Below are 20309 nucleotides of genomic sequence, written 5' to 3'. Positions count from 1 at the left end.
GATGTCCTCTGCAGCCCGTTCTGCCGGCTGCTTCTAAGCCGGCTGATTACTGTCGCGCATATTCATTATGCGCGACACAGCAGACCCGGAAGCAGCTCCTGCAGGGGTCACCGCCGGCCGGATGCTGCACCGCGGGAGCGATCAGCACCATGGACAGCGGGAGCGGGCGCAGGTGAGTGAATCTCTAAGTGCAATCACGGGCCACGGAGAACGGAGCCCGGATTGCACTTAGACAACCCACGTGTGCCGTGATTTTCGGCACACGCAGGGACATGTGCGTGTTTTACACGCCAGTGAAAAACGTCTGTGTTTTTCACTGACGTGTGAATCGGGCCTTACATGCAGAGGAACATGTGGCTTAGGCAGCCAAAGACACAAGCCCTTATGTCTGAATGTTGTGGATGGTTTCTGCTCTCTGATTGGCTTCTACTCATTAAGTTAAGAAAAAAAAAAACAGCTCAGAGCTCATTTGACTTCTCTCCACCCCCTCCACTCATCAACCCCCCCACCACTCATCATACGGCACCGCTATCCTAGCCAGTCATAATATGGTAGAAGGAAAGCATCAGTGCAAACATGAACTGTTACCAACAAAGGCCGAATATTTTAAGATTGTGACAAAATCATTTTGGGAGGGGTTTGAGTGTTTGGGAATCCAAATCCAAATCTGAATGGGCAAGGATCGGGCCAAATTTGAGATTTGCAAACTATTTTCAAACAAGTTCACTCATCATTAGACTTAAAGTTCCATAAAAAGATGTGCTCCTTAAATTGTTGGACCGTTTAAAGTAATTGTGACGAGGTCCTTCATCCATATCACACAATCAACAGAGCGAGAGATGGCTGAACAATCCAATAAGCATTTATTCCAAGCAAATCAAAAGATTCATAATTGAGTCCACCGCACAGAGGGTACAATTAGTCTAGAAACACGAATATAGTCCAGAAAGCGATAAGGAAATGAATAGATCTCTCTGAGAAGCCACAGCTTCAGCCCAAAGGATCAATCTTCGTCCTTCTCTCTTCAAGTTCTCAGACTGCCCAATTCTTCAGGTAAGCAGAGAGTTTAGTTGGATCCCAGGCCCCCCTCCCCCAGACAAAGGGACTGAAACACTACAGGGGGTAATTACCTACAGACAATACAATGTACACACAAGCAATACAGAGAATGGACAGTGAACCACGCCTAAACATTAACCCACACAAAATGATACATAACCCACAATATCACACCATCACAGTAATTAAAATCATTAATCCTATGACAGTCAAGCTCCTAACTGGCATGGAGGATCAACAAATCTTTCTATTGCTCTGTTCTGAAATGGTTTAAAGGAACACAAGGTCCTCATGACATTTTTTAGGTAGACTTGGAAAAGGAGAGAGAGTTTTATGTGGAATGAGTTTTGGGTTCCAGACTTGTCAGACGTCAACTACAGTATCTCCTTAAATGCAAAGGTTTTGGTCTAGAGGATAATTCCTGGGTTAATGCACAAGTTTTGCAAGTGGTTTGCCTTGTGAGAAAATTCTGTCAGTGATTTTAGCGGTTGGGGACATCAGAGAGTCCAGAGGCTCCTTGTAAAAGGGGGTACTGTCATGCCTTTGGGTTCGAACCCTTAAGGCAATGATTTTGGTAGGCCTGCCTTTCCCTTGAGCCACAGCGGATACATCTTTTCTTTGGTTGTTTAATAGATGCTATGCTTTCTTTCATCTTTCAAATTAAGATTAAATCTCTTAATTTACTTATTTGTCTGTCCAGTCACCTTTTGGGATTGGCTATAAATACCTTCCCCTGCTGGTATTTCCTGCTGGTGAGATTTCATATGGATATCAGGCCATAATATCATTGTTTTATGCCAGTCAGTGAAAGAACAGGTTGGATTTTGTTGTCTCTATGTTTTATGCTATTCAACCTGTATCTATTTGTTTCTTAGTAGGAATTTGGTATTAAACTCTTGCAGTATTTACTTTATCCTTTCATTTCTTTTCATGGTTTGTATTATGCAATTCTGTGGAGAAAGAGTGCAATACCTAATAAAAGAAAAAGTAAAAGAGAGCTAGCGACTCTCTGTGTGTGGTTGTGTGGGCTGAGAGGGTGTAGAACATCCTGCAGAACATCCTGCGGATGTGTAATTTATCCCCCCCTTTTGCAGGCAGAGCTAGCATTAAATGCATTAAAGTAGATACTAGGTGTATACTGATGGTACGTCCAGTTGCAGAAATTAAAACACTGCATAAGATTCTTGCGCTGTAGGAGGGGGGTCTTGGGGGCCACGCTCAAATGACACAGGTCGGGTCTCTTTTCTTTAACCAAAGGCAGGGGCAATAACAATAATACTTAATAATTTTATTTATTTATATAGCGCTATTAATTACGCAGCGCTTTATGTGAGTCCCTATTGCAATATTCAACTACATTTCAAGTGATACTGAAAGAGGTACAGCGACTAGACCCAGGGGCCATGAGGGCATTTTGGGAAATAGACCGTCTGCTCTTGGATCATTTTATAACAGGGTTGTCAGATAGGCTCCTTAGAGATAAACTTCTGGAGATGGCCTGGGCTGCACCAGAACTGTTCTTTTGGCAGATACCGTACAGACCAAAAGTTTGGACACACCTCCTCATTCAAAGAGTTTTCTTTATTTTCATGCTACGAAAAATTGTAGATTCACATTGAAGCCATCAAAACTATGAATTAACACATGTGGAATGAAATACTTAAAAAAGTGTGAAACAATTGAAAATATGTCTTATATTCTAGGTTCTTCAAAGTAGCCACCTTTTGCTTTGATTACTGCTTTTCACATTCTTGGCATTCTCTTGATGAGCTTCAAGAGGTAGTCACCGAAAATGGTTTTCCAACAGTCTTGAAGTAGTTCCCAGAGATGCTTAGCACTTGTTAACCCTTTTGCTTTAACTCTGCGATCCAGCTCACCCCAAACCATCTCGATTGGGTTCAGGTCTGGTGACTGTGGAGTCCAGATCATCTGGCGTAGCACCCCAACACTCTCCTTCTTTGTCAAATAGCCCTTACACAGCCTGGAGGTTTGTTTGGGGTCATTTTCCTGTTGAAAAATAAATGATGGTCCAACAAAACGCAAACCGGATGGAATAGCATGCCGCTGCAAGATGCTGTGGTAGGCATGCTGGTTCTGTATGCCTTCAATTTTGAATAAATCCCCAACAGTGTCACCAGCAAAGCCCCCCACACCATCACACCTCCTCCTCCATGCTTCACGTTGGGAACCAGGCATGAAGAGTCCATCCGTTCACCTTTTCTACAAAGACACGGTGGTTGGATCCAAAGATCTCAAATTTGGACTCATCAGACCAAAGCACAGATTTCCACTGGTCTAATGTCCATGCCTTGTGTTCTTTAGCCCAAACAAGTCTCTACTGATTGTTGTCTGTCTTTAGCAGTGGTTTCCTAACAACTATTTTACCATGAAGGCATGCTGCTTAGTCTCCTCTTAATAGTTGTTCTACAGATGAGAAGGTGTGTCCAAACTTTTGGTCTGTACTGTATACCTGCCCACGGTAGAGAGGTAAGAGTAGTCCACCCCAGTAAGGGAGAAAAGGCTGGGCAGTGTGCAGTTGGAAGGTGCACTGGACCAGGCGGAGGCCTTATAGAAGTCGTGCAGGCGCTTTATGCTTCAAGGGAGCTGAAGCCGAAGGTGTCTAAGATTAGAATGGGGGCGGTGTCCACTCCAACGGAGATGTCACTTGTCCCGCACTCCAGCATGAGTGACCGCAACCCTTGCCCAACATGGGAATTGCTTTTAGGAAGTGTGGATGTAGAGGGCATAAAGCTTAATATTGTTGAATCCCCCACAGGTCCCAATCCTCCTCCACCGGCATTAACATCCCCAATCACTACCCCTCTAGAGGTGTACGAGAGGTAGTTCAGCCAAAGTATGGTCCCAGAGGATGGCTGAGTGATACGTCTTACCGCCGCCAACAATGGCAAGATGATGGTGAAGGGGATTGTATGGATGCGGCTGAGACTGTTTGGGCACGAATTAGCCCAGAAAGGGGTTGTGCTGGTAGATCACTCCCCTAGGAGGGGGATGGAGGTGATGCTCGGGATGATCGTGCTGAGAGACTTGAATAATCAGATGTATGCCAGTGAGGGACCCAGATACTGGACTAACGTGACCAGGCACTGACCCACGCAGAAATTGTTGCCCCGTCTGGTGCTGAGCTACGACCAGCTGAAGAGTGCAGTCTCAGGGCAATGAGTGGGCTTGGTCAGGGTGCCAGTATGAATCCCAGTGTCACTGGTGCCATGACAAGTGCAACTCCTGATGCTGCTGGTTGGAGCAGGACAAAGGCTGAATGGTCTGGAGGTACTACTTGAACCTGCCTTTTAAAGATCCTCATTTGTCAAGGCGCATGTGGCTCGAGCTTTTGTGGTCGTGAAGGGTGGATGGGTGCCAGATCGATGCATCAATGTAAACGTACTAATCAAGGTTGTCACGATCCTGACTGGAACTGTACCTGCTGAGCTATTTGTGCCGTCAGAGAAGATACAAGAGGGGACGGAGTTTGAGTTACTCTCGGATCAATGGTCATCCTGGACTTATACAGTTGAATTGACCCAGCCTGAGCATACCACCAGAGACTGGAGTGGCTGGGGGATTATGGATCAAATAGACGTGGACTGGGAGAAGCTGACCCCCATCCAACTGGAACAATTGGAGAAAGTCCTGTGGGAGTATAAATAGGTCTTTTCGCTGCACGGGGAAGATTTTGGATGTAGCCGAACTAAAGATCATGACATCCCTACGGGAGACAGCCCTCCAATCAAATTCCCTCGTAGCCTTACCAAGAGGTGAAAGGGATGGTTGCCAGCATGCTCAACAATCAAGTGATCTATGAGAGTCAGAGTCCATTGGTGGCATTAGTGCTGCCGGTATTGAAGAAAGAAAGAGCCCTTCAATTCTGTGTGGACTACCAAAAATTGAACACCCTCACGGTGCGTGATGCATAACCATTGCCTTGGATAGAAGAGTTCCTTTCAATGTTGAGTAGGTCAAAGTACTTCTTGACGTTAGATTTGGCTGAGAAAGACCGTGACAAGATGGAGTCCATACTGCCCATAGGGATCTAGGAGTTAAACCGGATGACATTTGGGCTTAACAATGCCCTGGGAACATTCCAGTGCCTGATGAAGCACTGCTTGGGTGATTTGAATTTTGAGTCAGTCTTGATCTACATAGATGACATAGTGATGTTTGAGAGGTCATTTGAAGACCACCCTGTGAAGCTGCATCAGGTTTTCCGGCTGCTCAGCCTCAATGGCCTGAAAATAAAGCATAAAATGTGCCAATTGTTGAGGGACCAAATCGAGTATCTGGGGTATATAGTAACTCGAGAAGGGGTAGTGCCCGTGGCTAGCAAAGTAGCGACTGTTCAGCAGTGGCCACCGCTCCATATACTGCAAGGGTTAAGGGCCTTTTTGGGTTTGGCTGGGTACTACTGACGGTTTGTGTCTAAGTTCTCTCACCTGGTAGGCCCCCTGAATGAGCTCTCGAGAGGGACAGTGCAGGCCCCAATAAATTGCCCAATCGCCCCCAAAATCAAAAATAATTTGAGGGAGTGAAAGTCGCCCTGACAAGTGCCCCGCTGCTTGCATATGCCCAGTTTGACACCCCTTTCGTGTTGTACACAGATAGTAGCTTCCATGGGTTGGGAGCGGTCCTACCTCAGGTACAAGATGGCCAGAAGAGAGTAATAGCCTATGGCAGTTGGTCTTTGAGAGACACAAAGCACAACCCAGCCAGCTACAGCTCGTTTTGTCTGGAGTTGTTGGCATTGGTGTGGGCGATGATAGAGCAGTTTACCGAGTATCTGACAAGGGCTGAAGTGCTGGTTATGATGGACAATAATCCCCTGGCCCACTAAGAGAACATGAAACTGGGGGCATTAGAACAAAGCTGGGCCACTCCCTGGCAAAGTTTAACTATCGCATTAAATTCTGATCTAGGTGGGAGAATGGCTGATACTCTGTCACGGGTCCCTCTGGGGATCTCATGGGGGGATCCTGATGATGAACTCAAAGATATTGAGACTCCTGACTTTAGTCAGTTACCCATCTTTCAGAGTGTGGTATATTCACGTGGGGTGGTATCCTTAAAAAAAAAAAACACTAACTGGGCAAAAGACCAGGATGCTTGCCCTGACATAAAAATGGTATTCACATGGGTGCAAAACAGGGTCTGGCCACAGCTAGAAGAGGGGGCCCAACTGTCAGCGTAAGGCAAAAAGCTGTTGAGGCAGTGGGATAAGTTGTGCGTGGAACAGGAGCTGCTGTATCACAAGGTTTACCTGCAGTCCGAGTTACAACACCGATACCAGCTGGTAATCCCGGTATCACTAGGCCCAGTGGTCGCTTGTGAAGTGCACAAAAAAGATGCTCATTTTGGGAGTGAGAAAATACTCAAGTGGTTATAAAGGATTCTGTACTACCCCGATCTAAGGAAAATGGTGACAGACAGGTGTCGGCAGTGTCCACCTTGTGGCTTGAGTAAAAACCCTGAACAGCGGGCCCCGACACAGTCCATTAGGACTTCAGTCCTACCAGAGCTGCTCATCATTGAGTACTTCCTGAAAGGATATTCTACATCATGGTGTTCATATTGTCTAATCATGACTGAACAATTTACCAAGTTCACCGTGGTGGTACCAACCAGATATTAGACGGCAGAGTCTGCGGCTAGGGCTGTGGGTTGACACTTCTTTCAGGTTTTTGTGTGTCCGCAAAGAATACATTCAGATCAGGAGGCATGTTTTCAGGGAACTCTGATGAAGGAGCTGTCTTGGTTGTATGGGATCGAGCAGTCGATGATGACGCCGTACTACCCCCAGGGTAGCGGCACCTGTGAGCGCTTAAACCACACTCTGTTACAAATGTTGAGGACATTGAAGGATGAGCAGCAAACCTGTTGGTGTGAGTAACTCCCTGAGTTGCTGTGGGCTTACAATAACAGGGCACATAGCACTATCGGCCATTCGCCATACATGGTGATGTTCGACAGGCCTGGCTGAGACATTGAGGAGCTAAAGATGCCAGATCTCTCCTCCAATCCCCCTCGGACTATGTCTGAGTGGGCACAGGGGCTCCAGTGTCGGTTCAGAGTGGTACATCAAGTGGTGGGCGACCGACTTAATCAAGTAACTGACCAAGACACGCGACCGGTGCAAACTGACCCATTTTCTTAAGGGGATACAGTGTTGGGAGGTGACACAGTATGTGATAAAAAGAAGGGTGGGTCCTGACATTTTGGTATATGAAGTAGAGCCAGTGGCAACCGGGGAGCAGAGCCACAACCTCCATTTTAATATGTTGCAGTGGTGTAGTTTCGAGAACGTGATCCCCAATTCTGAGAGGTCGGAGATCACTCCGAAGGGGTGAGACCTCCTAGTAATTTTGAGTGGTGTGAGGTGCCCCTCTCTGTACTAACTTATCCTTCCTTTGAAATAAATGTACTCTCATACAAAGAAAATGTTGCATGCCCTGTGCTCCTTTCGAGGGTCGCTGATCAGAAACAAGAACCTAATCAGGACAATATATCTGACAGTGTGACACCGCGGGATGGAGCAGTCTCGTCAGCTCTTTCTGGTGCAGTTGTTTGTGAAGAGCCTGTAGTCTTGGAGGCTAGTGATTCTGTACCCAGCCCCATGAGGTCAACTCGGGCTACAGTGGGTATACTGCTGCAGCGCTATGTACAAGATGACTTTAAGTGTGTAGGTGTGTAGTAGACTCCAACCTCTAGTGCAGTGGCATGTAACAGTGTGCAAAGTGCTGTGAACTCTGACAAGTCTCTCCCAGTGTGTGAGTCACTATGTGAGGAGAAAACTGTTCATGCACTAAGACCCAGAGGCCTCCTTCCTGGAAAAGGTTGGGGCCTAATAGAGAAGGAGCCTACATAAACACAGGAAACTAGAGAAAGGACTGTTTGGGCCTGCTCTGAGGAGCTCAGAGAGTTATGGAGGACCATGTTGACTGAAGTGAAGGTCAGCTGCTGATCAAGACATTACCCTGAGACCTGGAAAGTGTGAAGAAGTTCCCCACTGCTGAAGAGTGTGGTAGACCCGTTCCATAAAGGTCTACACCCGTACGGAAGACTGTCATCCCTGTGCTGACAGAACTGTGAGCGACATGGCCAAAGAAATTTGAATGCTGTGTAATAGAGAGGACAGATTTGTTGCTTGACTTTGGATTCTGTTGGTTGGCACCAAAGACACCAAAAGCGGCTGCGGATGGGACCCCTTACAGGTCTGTGACAGACACTGCCAAACAAATGGTACCTTTAGTGCAAATATACCCAGATGTACCAATTGCTAGAGTATATGCGCATATACTGTGTCTTGTCAATTCTTATGTGTTGTGTTGTGTTGCAGTTAAAAGCAGATAACTTGTAGGTTGGGTGTGAAGTCCCAGAGATCCCCCTGGAGTTGCACTCACATGATTTACACCCCCCTGTTGCTGTGCTAGTTATTCAGCCTGAGTACTGTTACATAAATTTGTTCCGAGTTTGCTGTAAAACATAATCTGGGAATCTCTCACACACTGACCCATGAGTATATCTCATTGTATGGTAGTACTGTGGTAGTCTGGGGGAAGAGACTGCGCACTGTTCTTTACGTTACATCCCTTCCCCCAACCCTGTCAGTAAACTCAGTTTGGTTAACTTTCTGCCTGCATTTCTGTCTCGTGACTCACTGGATCCCTATCAGACATAGTCATTACATCTATGATAGATTATAGGTTACGTGGTGGTTCATTTAAATTAGTAGTAGCCGCTTATATGAAACAGTGAAACACTAAGGAGATTACTTAAAGTTTTCTATATATCAGAGGAAGAATAAAGTTAACAAATTAATTAGTAAATAGGAGTCTTCTTCTCTCTCACACACGAGCGGTGGACATTGTGTGTCCTCCTCCTGCTTTCTCTACATTTAGATTCCCGGTCATGACTAGACCTCATGTTTAGATTCCTGGGGGCCATCACTGTACTGAATCTATAACTTATTACCATATAGAGATTGTCCTGTTACTACATAAATGACACCACGTTTTACTCTTACACACCAGCGAGTAACATCACGTGTTGTTAACAGGTGTCTATTAACTTCTCTGGCTATCTATTCTAATTCACCACAAGACAAGCTGCTGACCCTCCCATTACTTGGCCTCATTGCTCCCAGCTTCTTTGACTCCGCATTTTTCAATTTAATTAATAATTTCATTATTCCAATACACTTCTCATTATACTTCCGGATTCAACATTTTCTCATTCATTCATCCGTCAGTTCCGTTTACGCACATACAGCAAGTTCCTTTGATGAAGGTCAATAATTTAATCGAAACATCAAACTGTTTGCTGTCAACCATTAAGCATTTTTTGCTGTCTTTTGATTTTTCCACATGGGAGTGCCTGGTTCTATTCTATTGCATTTCCGGAATTGGATCCTACCAGAGCACCCATTAAAACTGACTTCTGAAGTGCCGTGTTCCTATACATTACAGACTGCTGCAAAAAATGGTCTCATTCAATCATCTTATTCATGGTATGCTGTGAATGTCCCGCCAGAAAGATCGAGAAGAAATATCTACTATTCCTCCTTTTCCCCTTGGAGACGTAAAGTGAACAGGGTAGACTGGCTCATAAATATATGTCAGCTGAATTTATGTATACCATTTATATTTTCTAAACATTTCATGAAGGGTTTTCTTGATCTCCTTGTTCCTCAGGCTGTATATGATGGAATTCATCATTGGAGTCACCAGAATGTACAGCAGAGATAAAAATTTGTTCATGCTCAATGATCTGTCAGCTGAGGGCGCCATGTAGATTGTAACGAGGGTTCCATAGTAGATGCACACGGTGGTAAGATGAGAGCTGCAGGTGGAGAAGGCTTTTGTCCATCCACTGGTGGATGGAAGGGTCAATATGGTGAAGAAAATAGTCAAGTAGCTGATAAGAATAAAAGCAAATGGGGTAACACCTCCAAAAATAGAAATTACAAAATCAACCAAAGTCAACATGTAAGTGTCGGAGGTAGTCAATTCAACAAGTTGACCGAAATCACAGAAGAAATGATCAATGGCATTCTGACCACAAAACTCCAGCTGCCAAACCATTATTATCTCAAAGGAAAAAATAAAGTTGATGATCCAGGAGCAAAGAACCATCTTGAGGCAAACATGAGGTTGCATTATGGAATTGTAGTGCATTGGACTACAAATGGCCAAGTATCGATCATAGGACATTATAGTTAGGAGAAAACTCTGGATGAAGCCAAAAATATAGGCCATGTTGAGTTGGATGATGCAACTCTTTATTGGTACCTCCTTCATATTAAATAGTATTATATGTAGCATCATGGGCACAATGGTCGTAGTTGAGAGAATGTCGGCTAAAGCTAGATGCTTGAGAAAGATGAACATTGGGACATTCAGGTTGTCGTTGGTGGCCACCAGCACTATAATAAGAAGGTTTCCGTTTATTATCACCAGGTAAGAAAAGAGGAGAAGGATGAAAAATAGTAAGTTGTATTTATATAGACCTTTAAGTCCAAGGAGCAGGAACTATGTGACTTCGGTCTGATTGCCATCACACATTTTTAATGAGTTTGTATACTAAAAACAAGAACAACTGATTAATTGATGAAAAAAAGCCTCGTAGACAGATAGAGACAAACTTATCAATGATGATAAAAAAAACACATGGAGATGTGCCTCACAATATTAAGTTATAAGACTACGGTAGTCCATACTTTGTATTTTAGATAGTTACCTAGTAGCTGTTACGGGGGGACCAGCAGATTAGGACCAGGGGGTATATATCCGAATCGCCAGTCGGGGCCCACCATGCTCCAGATGGTAAGGAGCTGCTGGCACCCTGTGGGTGACTATAGAGCGTAATGGCTATGAGATAACCCAGGAAACCAGTCATGTGTGTAGGAACACGTCAGACCGGACGACAACCCAGTTAGCGTTTCGGTGGAATTGGCGCAATCCTGACCACGTGTGCAGGGAACACGTCAGGCCGGATGGTGACCAGGTATTGTTGACCGAGAAGACCGCTGCGATAGCGCCCTGTCGGCCACTTGTGTTAGACACGACAGGCCGAGCGGTCCTCGGATTAGCATTTCTGGTCACTATGCGAATGGCCACGTGTGTAGAGGACACGTCAGGCCAAGAAATCACACCAGTAGCATTGACTGGGATGCCAAGGAAGATACACACCTAATCCAGGAACACCCTGTTAACGCCACAGGGCTCCTGGGGTACATTGTCCGCGTGCGTAGGGGGCACAATCGGACAGGAGGCGCAGCAGGTGCGTTGTCAGTGTACATAGGGGGCACAACCGGACAGGAGGCGCAGCAGCCGCAGCCCAGTTAACTCCAGTGGGCTGCACAGCAGAACTGGACGGCAGGAGGTGGAAGCCCGGCGCCTGACCCTAACGTGCTGAGCCACGGGTGTCTTGGCGTGACAAGCACCGGACGCCTAACTCTACCTACTGCTTCCAAACACAGGCTTATGCCGCAATAAGGCTCTAACATAGAGATGTGCTCTGTCTGAGCAAATGTGAAGACTGCGAACCTCCATGTTGTCTCCAGCCCCTTTTATAACCTGGGTCTGCCCCAAACCCAGGGTGGACAACAATGGCACCTCCAGAGTCCAACAGCAGAGTGCCATGTCATCAGCGACATCACAAGCAGCCTATCCTGAACCGCCACGTCACTGATGACCCTATGGCAGCGACGCCCCAAACACTTCACCAGTCATCGTCTGACGACCAATGGTGAGGTGTCGTGTAATAGGGCTGGGCCTCCGCGAGCCAGTTCGGAGTGGCCACATCATCATGACACCTGATGCCCTCTGGCCTATCAGGGCCTGCCACCTCACGGACATGCCCAGTGAAGTCCTTCCCGGACTTTGCCTCCAATGCACTAAGTGCCTGAGCATGCTCAGTAGCCTGGACAACAGTCTCAGAAATCAGACTATCAGCCTGAGCATGCTCAGTAGGCACAACACAGGACTTAGACACAGCACGCAGTCCAAGTACCTGTGCAAAGAGGCTTTTCGCACTAAGGGTATGTGCGCACGTTGCTTTTTACCTGCTTTTTACCTGCTTTTTTGCTGCTTTTTCTTCTGCGCTGTTTAATGCCAAAATGGATGTGTTCTTCTATTCAAGCAAAGTCTATGGGAATTTGGGTTTCTTGTTCACACTATGTTGTTCAAAATGCTGCCTTTTTGTGGCAGAACTTTGGTCAAAAACTCAGCTTTGCAGTGCAAAACCCAAATGGCAAAAACAATTGACATGTTGCTTCAATGAAAAGCTGAGTTTTTGACCAAAGTTCTGCCTCAAAAAGGCAGCATTTTGAACAACATAGTGTGAACAAGAAACCCAAATTCCCATAGACTTTGCTTGAATAGAAGAACACATCCATTTTGGCATTAAACAGCGCAGAAGAAAAAGCAGCAAAAAAGCAGGTAAAAAGCAGGTAAAAAGCAACGTGCGCACATACCCTAAGTGTAGGAGCATGCGCTGTATCCCGAACCGAGGACTTAGCCTCAGAAATGGCACTATCAGGCTGAGCATGCTCACTAGGCAAAACACTGGACTTAGCCTCCGGCTGGAGTAAATCGTGACACGCATGCGCACTAGCCACCTCTGCACACTTAGACGTGGAGGTGCAAGCAGCCAGCTGGACGACCCGAGGCACGGCCAAAAACGGCAGCCGACGCCTGGGCGCAACTGGAACAGCAGCAGGCTGCTTGCAGCTATGGCGGCGCCGATTCGTAACAGTAGCTTTGTAACTATGTGAATCTTGGTGGACACTGAGACTACACTCATGAGTAATTTGTTGACACATATGATTTAAGCAGCATGAAATATTCCTCCCATTTCATACAAAATAAGAGAAGTTAATGTAGTATCTAATTTAATACTTTCAGCAACAATATAGGAAGTTCTCAGAGACTTTAGAACTGATGACCACAAATGATCAGATCAGGATTAATTGGAATTCGCCTGTTGGAATTGAAATGAATTGTTGGAGTAATTATTCTCTGCAAATGTAATATCTTATTTTGCATTTTGAGGTCTCTACACCACAGAGCATAAAAATAAAAAACAAAAAAAATCCTTATACTCATCCCACGGCTCACCTGTCCAGTGCCTCAACTCCTCACCTGTCCAGTCCTTGTTGCAGCTTCTGACTCCTGCTGCGACTACTAAAATCATAAGGGCTGTCACACTGAGCCGGGAATTCAAGTTCTGATGAGGTCGGGGAAGGCAAATACAAAAAAGGTTATGCCATCTGGACATGCGTCCTGACTTTGCTCATGTAGGACCATAACCATACCCAACTTCACCAGAGCTGGAAGTCAGCTCAGTGTGAGAGGCTCAGGAATATTAGTGCTCAGAGTGGGAAGCAAAAAATTAGGAGGGGAACAGAAGGGTTATGGTGATGGTTATGGTGAGGTTATGGTGGCTCCGCAGAGGTGAGAGGTGAGGTGAGTATAAGGATATTTTACTTTATTTTTTCTTTTTCATTTTGATTGCCTATAGCATTCAAAAATATCACTGTCATCCTAATATTATACTTTTATAGGTTTTCGGAAACCTAAACATTAATGACTAGAGATGGGTGGATTAAGCAAAATTCAAATTCACTTGTCTATGCAAAATTTCCCAGGAAATTCAATCTCCAGAGAAGTTTTTTCTATGAAAGTGAAATGTGTCTTATGATTTAAATCTATGTGATCTCAGAAAATAAACTAAAAACTAATGATGGTTGATCTGTCTCCTTCCTCAGGAAAATAAATAATGATGATTTCTTTTCCTGAGGATGGAGACGGATGTCCCTGAAACGCATAGGAACTGTCAAATAAAAAGGAAATCTTTTAATTTACAGGCATCAGTGGTTTTCAGCGCGGCATTATCCCGGTCTTCTCTTCTACCTGTGTGATACAAAATTCCTCTCCCGGGGCTGCAGCTAAACCACCGGGCACTCACAGGCTATCATAAGGGGTTGTGACTGTCACAACCTCACCAGGTGAGTGCTTCTTTGTCTTGTCTGTCTACCCTCATACCGGGAAAGAACCTATTGCGCTTTTTTCCCCCCTACAGTATTACAACGATTCAAGTAAGGAGCATTCGAACATTATAGTGTTAATGCATCATTTCGAGAACTGCTTGCCCATCATTACTCAAAACACATCCTGCAGTATAACTAACAAAATTGAATGGGCCTATCCACATGGTCCTATCTCCAAGGCTGGTTCTATACCGCCGATGTAGATGACCTGAGCCAGTGTGCTCAGTGATCGGCTGCTGCAGTGACGTACGCTCATGAAGTCCTCACTGCATCCAAAACTCAAAAGAACGATTCTTCATTGTCTTTGTTTATTTTTTGTCTAGTTTTTTGTGTTTTATATGTTTTTTTATACGCCATAATCATAATTTCATTTGGTTCTTTTCAATTAACTTTTTTATGTGTTTGTCTTTTATTCTTTTTTTTAGTTTTGCATTGAGGTTATCGTATAGGCTTTCTGGATGTTCTTGACTTAACATTTGAAGTGTTTAAAAATCTTATTACATTTTTATGCAAATCTACTTTAGTTTCTTCATGGAGTGACTTTATACAATTTTTGTACAATTTGTGCTACATTTTATCAATCCTACCAGAGTTTGTGCTAAAAAGTTCATAAAAGGTTCAAGATTTTAAGTAAAATTCAAAAACTGCTTACTCCATGTGGAATTTGTCAAAAACAATTGAAACGAACATCGAAAAAAAGCAGAAAGTGGACAAAAAAAGCAAATGATAATTTAGAAGATATGACAGAGGCCTTGGCGGACATTGGATTTGGGGAGGATGAGAACTGTTATTTTACATTACAGGAAGCACGAAGGTTAACTTTTTTAAAGGTGGAAAACGTCTTAAATGACAAGTATACTTGGCAACAGCCCATCAGGGCAAGTTTGTCTTTCCCAGAATACCCACAATAGTCCTGGATATTGAAGTCCAAGCACAATCCATACAATACATAAGTGGCAGTGCACATTAGCCATGGCTTTGTGGCTGTATTTCATGAAGGAGGTCACGAACAACCCCTACAAAGACTGACAGGTCTCCATCTGCCATGAATAATAGACAGATCCCATGTATCATACTTACAATGAGTTCCAGAGTTGAGGATATGACAGCAATTAGTCAGTCTCGGTGACCTCCATCCAGGGCAGATCTGGCAGATATGAGGCCACCAGTGACATTTCCATCACATTTATACTTTACTTCTGAACACAATAACATTCCCAGGATGGCACCGGGGAAATTGCATTTGAAAAACAAAACATTGTATTATTAATTATCTCTAAAAATATCCTACTTATGTAACCTCCATCGTTACAGATATTACCAGGTGTATCATGTACCATGTAAGTGTATCATTAGTGTAAGCCACAGAAGAACACTCACTTATACACAGATATTTGGAATTATATTGTGTCTTATGATACCTATCAAAAATGAATTAGACAAAAAGAAACATTTACAGTCTCAGTTATTGATGAGCGAGCATGCTCGGCACTGCTCCGTACTTAATTGAGTATCCTGGAGCTCGAGCACCATGCTTGAGTCCCCGCATCACATATTTTGAAGCTATTTTTCAGCCCCTAGACATGCGAGGATTGCCAACAAGCATGGTAATGCCATTGCCTTTTTGGCTACGAACATTACTCTGATTGACCGGTTATATCGTGTTCTCGGGTCTAAATAAGACCCAGTGACGCCATGCTTTGCGCAGTGTTCCTGGAAATAGTTTAGGGAGAGCTGCTGAAAGAGGTATGGTGTATTAGCCTTGCATACAGTAATAGGCATATAGACAGGGATTATTGCCTAACAGTCCTTCCTGCTCCATCATAAAACCAAAAGACCTTTTCAGGCCTACATCTCTTCTAGTTAACTGCCTATTAATATTGCTCTTAGCTGCATACCTATTTTAATATGTGTAAGGCATGCAGTGAGGAACTGGGAAGTGGACATGTTGCTTATGGTGCATGCAGAGACTGAGGCCATGTGCCAGGTGAAATTGTGACTTCTGAAGGAGCACAACAAATATTGGAAATATACCTGGAGGTGGATTGGATGGCAGATAATGCTTCTGAGGTGCCCCTGAGGCTCCAGTCACCACAGAGGTACTGCACCTCAGCCAGAGGTGTGGTGTCCCATTCCCGGGTAAGGAGGGGGACACAAGTCAATATACACAAACACAAACACTCCTAATTTAGCAACACTCCACTAGACCATGGTTAGGGCAAGTTCCACCTTTGATGTCGCCATTGGAAAGCACAGTCCAAAGCCAGCCTGGGGATGGAGTCGAATTAGTGGGAGCAGAATGTAGAACATTTGTCAGTTGGAAGAAGACGCGGAGGAAAGCGGTCCTGGGGCGAGAGCTGGATCGTCTCGTCTCCGGATCGTGGGAAAGAAGGGGTCCTAGACTCACGAGAAGTGCACCACACCCGTGGCTCTTTTCCACGCTGGTATTCCGGTGTGGAGGGACTTGGCCACATAGGGGACTGGCCCCTCAATTAGTAGAGAACTTTAAGACTGAGCAAGCAAACCGGAGGCTAAAGCTACTGCAAGTACTGGAGCCACATCTGCACACATCCAGTGAAAAGGTGACCACATAGGGCCAAGTGATAGACCTTCAAGCCACAGGGTCAGCAGACACCGGCTCAGGGCTCTGTGTATTTTTGGCTTGGGGCAAGCGGGAAAGGCCAGCAAAGGAAGATGACCAGAGAAAAACACTGAAAGGTATACTGGGTTGTGCTTCCAAACTTTCCAGGGATTGGCTGGGGCCTGTCACAGCAGAACTGAGCACTCCAAGGGCAGCATTTGATCGTCAGGACGTGATAATCTGAAACTCTGAACTGTGAGTAAAGACCTTGTGACTGCATTCCTGTGTTGGCCAGTTATTCCCTGCACCTCCAGCCCTGCAACCCGCCACTCCACAACACTGTCTTCAGCCCTGGGACCCTGGATACCAACTATGCTGCATCACCATCGACCCCAGGGGAAAACAAAAGCAACGGCGGCAACCATGTTGCCGCATACTACAGGTGGTGTCACAAACTTTATCCCCTGTAAATAATGCCCAACTTCATTTAAACGACACCACCAGGGTCACAGAGCCAGGCCCTGCTTCTGTGACATCCCAGAAAATGCACTCGGTAGGGTAACGGGTAACTCCAAGGCCCTGGGGGGGTGTGTTACTTCCAGTCTGTTTCCCACCACCACCCTGTCTATCATACAGTAAAGTCTAACAGTCAGGGGTCTGGACAACATAATTCTCACCCTGATATTCCTTTTTTCCACCAAGGCAAGTCATGGGGGACAATTGATTCCACACTAGGACACTCCGAGGAAATTTTTACAATACCATTTGTTTATTATTAGCATACTCTAACGTCCTGGAGGTGGATCCACGGGACTGAGCACTGGACTCCCCCAGAGAGGCAACCAGGAGCTAATCTCTATACAGGGACTGTACGATCACCCCTCCAGAGGGCCTAGATGCACGGTAGCCGGAATACCAGGGGTACGGAGTACGGGTCCTTCAGAAGTTTGTACGGGAGATGACTAATAGTCCAACGGGAACCGTAGGCAGGACGAATGACTGGAACCGGGTACAGGTGCCGAGTAGTAACAGCAGACGGGATCCGGATCCAGCGGGACGTGCAGGCTAAAGTATCCAGGTGGAATCCAGGATCGGTGACGGGTAGAGTTGAGCGATGTTTGAGGTTCGCCAATTTCATGTTCGAGTGATTTTGGGGGGTGTTCGAGATCGAACACGAACTCGAGCATTTTGCTAAAAGCTCGTCAGTTCGAGTTACATTCGAGAACGGTTCGATCACCAAAAAGCCTAGCTAGTTATTAGCTGGCTTTTCACTGTAATAGTGTGAGTCACTGTGATTCACGCTATTATCAAATTTCAGCGTATAGTGTGCAGGGAGGACGCGGTTTAGATCTGTGCTGCTGCTCAGTGCTGATAGAATTCCGATCGCCATTTTTTTTTTTTCCTAACCGCGCGTGCAGTGGGGCGGATGTTAGCCAATCAGAGACACACACACAGCAAAGTGGATTTTTGCCAGACAAGCAAGGGCATGTGTGATAGGCTGTGCATGTCACATGTCCTTGCCTTATAAGATATGTCAATTTTCCCCTTCGCCGCCATTATCTGCCTTCTGCGTGTGGGTGACAGTCACCTCTCACGCTGCTGCTGCCACTCCTGCTGTGTGCGGTATAGACATAGTGCAATCTACACCGCACTTTAGGGATTAGGGACTGCTAGTTATTTTAGCCTTTTTCAGTGCTGATTTCCAGACGTTCATAGCCATAGCTGCTAGGTAGGTCCGTGCAAACGCTGTGTACAGCTTTAGATAACAGCGTCTGGCTACCTCAGCTCAGGAAATTCCTTGCTGCATTTTTTCATTAGCAGGGATAGAAAGTGAGGCTTCCTTTCCTGTCCTGCTACACACAGAACCCGGGCACTGTACCCACCTGCCCAGGTTTGCCACTCTCATTTTTTTGCCCAAAGAGCTGACACTTTTTGTGCCATCCTAAAAGTGTCTGGAATACTAACTTAGTGTTCCTTTCCTGTTCTGGTACCCACAGAACCCGGAAACTGTACCCACCTGCCCAGTTTTGCCACGCTAATTTTTTTGCCCAAAGAGCTGACACTTTTTGTGCCATCCTAAAAGTGTCTGGAATACTAAGTTAGTGTTCCTTTCCTGTCCTGGTACCCACAAAACCCGGGCACTCCACCCACTTGCCCAGTTTTGCCACGCTGTTTTATTTGGCCAAAGAGCGGACACTATTTGTGCCATCCTAAAAGTTTCTGGAATACTAAGTTAGTGTTCCTTTCCTGTCCTGGTACCCACAGAACCCGGGCACTCTACCCACCTGCCCAGTTTTTCCACGCTATTTTATTTTCCCAAAGAGCTGACACTTTTTGTGCCATCCTAAAAGTGTCTGGAATACTAAGTTAGTGTTCCTTTCCTGTCCTGCTACACAGAAAACCTGGGCACTCTACCCACCTGTCCAATTTAGCTACGCAATTCTAATTGCAAACTGTGCTGCCACTGTTAGGGGCATACTACAATTGTCTGTCATAGTCAGTGTTGGTCCTTCAGCTGTCAATAAAGCTAGAACACCTCTGCAATCTAAACCACCTCTTCTTTTTTGCTACCACATTGCAAGTGTCCAATCTTGTCGCTAACAAAATCAGTGGCAAAAGGACAGATGCTGGTGGAAAGTGGATTAGGCGTGTTGTAAAAGGAAAAAAAGTTTGTGTCCGTGAGGAAGGTGGGAAAGCTACATTAACATCTGCTAAAGATAAGCCATCTTCCAGCAAAAGTAAGATGTCTACTACTTTCCGTGGACAATCGATGTGCTCCCTTTTTTACGGAACCGAACAACGGTAACAAAGGTAAATGATGCACAAAAAAAGAAAATTCTTGAATGAATCTCAAGTGCTCCAACAAGTGGCCTCTCCTCCACCTCAACTTCAACATCCAAAAAACAATAGTCCTCTGAGTTGTCATCCCAATCGCACTTGCTTTCTCCAAGCTCTCAAGTCTCCACCCACCCTGTGGAGTATGGTGTAACAGAGATGGCTGAGTCAGCAGAACTGTTCAGTCACACTATAGCCAGGGAATCAGAGGTCTGCTCCCAAGCTACAGTGAGTAGAGACCAGGAAATGGTTTGAAGTGATGCCCAGAAGCTTTGTGAGTCAGATTCAGGCCCTGATGACCAAGTTTCTGAGCATAATGTAGCCCCTCATTCCCAAACTGTAACACCTGTTGGTGGAGACAATGAGGAACATGCTGATGACGATGAGACGCAGATACCAGATTGGGATGACAACTTAACTATTCAGTCAGGGCAGGAAGAGGTTAGGTCTGAGGGTGAGGGAAGTGCAAACAAAAATGGTTGATAATGAAGTTCTAGATCCCACTTACTGTCAACCCACAGTCAGGCACTCGAGGAGGTCACCAGAAGTGGTAGAAGAAGATGCAACTGACGACGAAGTTACCTTGCGCCTTCCTGGACAGAGTCGGAGTACTGGAAGCACGTCTACAACTGCATCCTCAGCCACAACTCTGCCTCTGAGCACAAATTTGGGTGGCTCTGCAGGTCGCATGGCCTCTAAGCCTTGCCTAGACTGGTCCTTTTTTGACCTTGCAAAGGATCTCCCAAATCATGTGATCTGTAAAATTTGTCGGTAATC

General features: G+C 45.4%; 1 pseudogene; it reads right to left on the bottom strand.

Moving 5' to 3' along the window:
- Positions 1 to 9692: 9692 nt before the first annotated feature.
- LOC142302847 (olfactory receptor 1E16-like) lies at positions 9693 to 10628 on the bottom strand (annotated as a pseudogene).
- Between the last annotated feature and the right edge of the window lie 9681 nt (positions 10629 to 20309).

Source organism: Anomaloglossus baeobatrachus, chromosome 4 (genome assembly GCF_048569485.1).
Source record: "Anomaloglossus baeobatrachus isolate aAnoBae1 chromosome 4, aAnoBae1.hap1, whole genome shotgun sequence".
In the NCBI taxonomy this organism is placed as follows: Eukaryota; Metazoa; Chordata; class Amphibia; order Anura; family Aromobatidae; genus Anomaloglossus; species Anomaloglossus baeobatrachus.
Note: the sequence above shows the minus strand (reverse complement) of the source record. Positions and strands in the feature narration are given on the sequence as shown.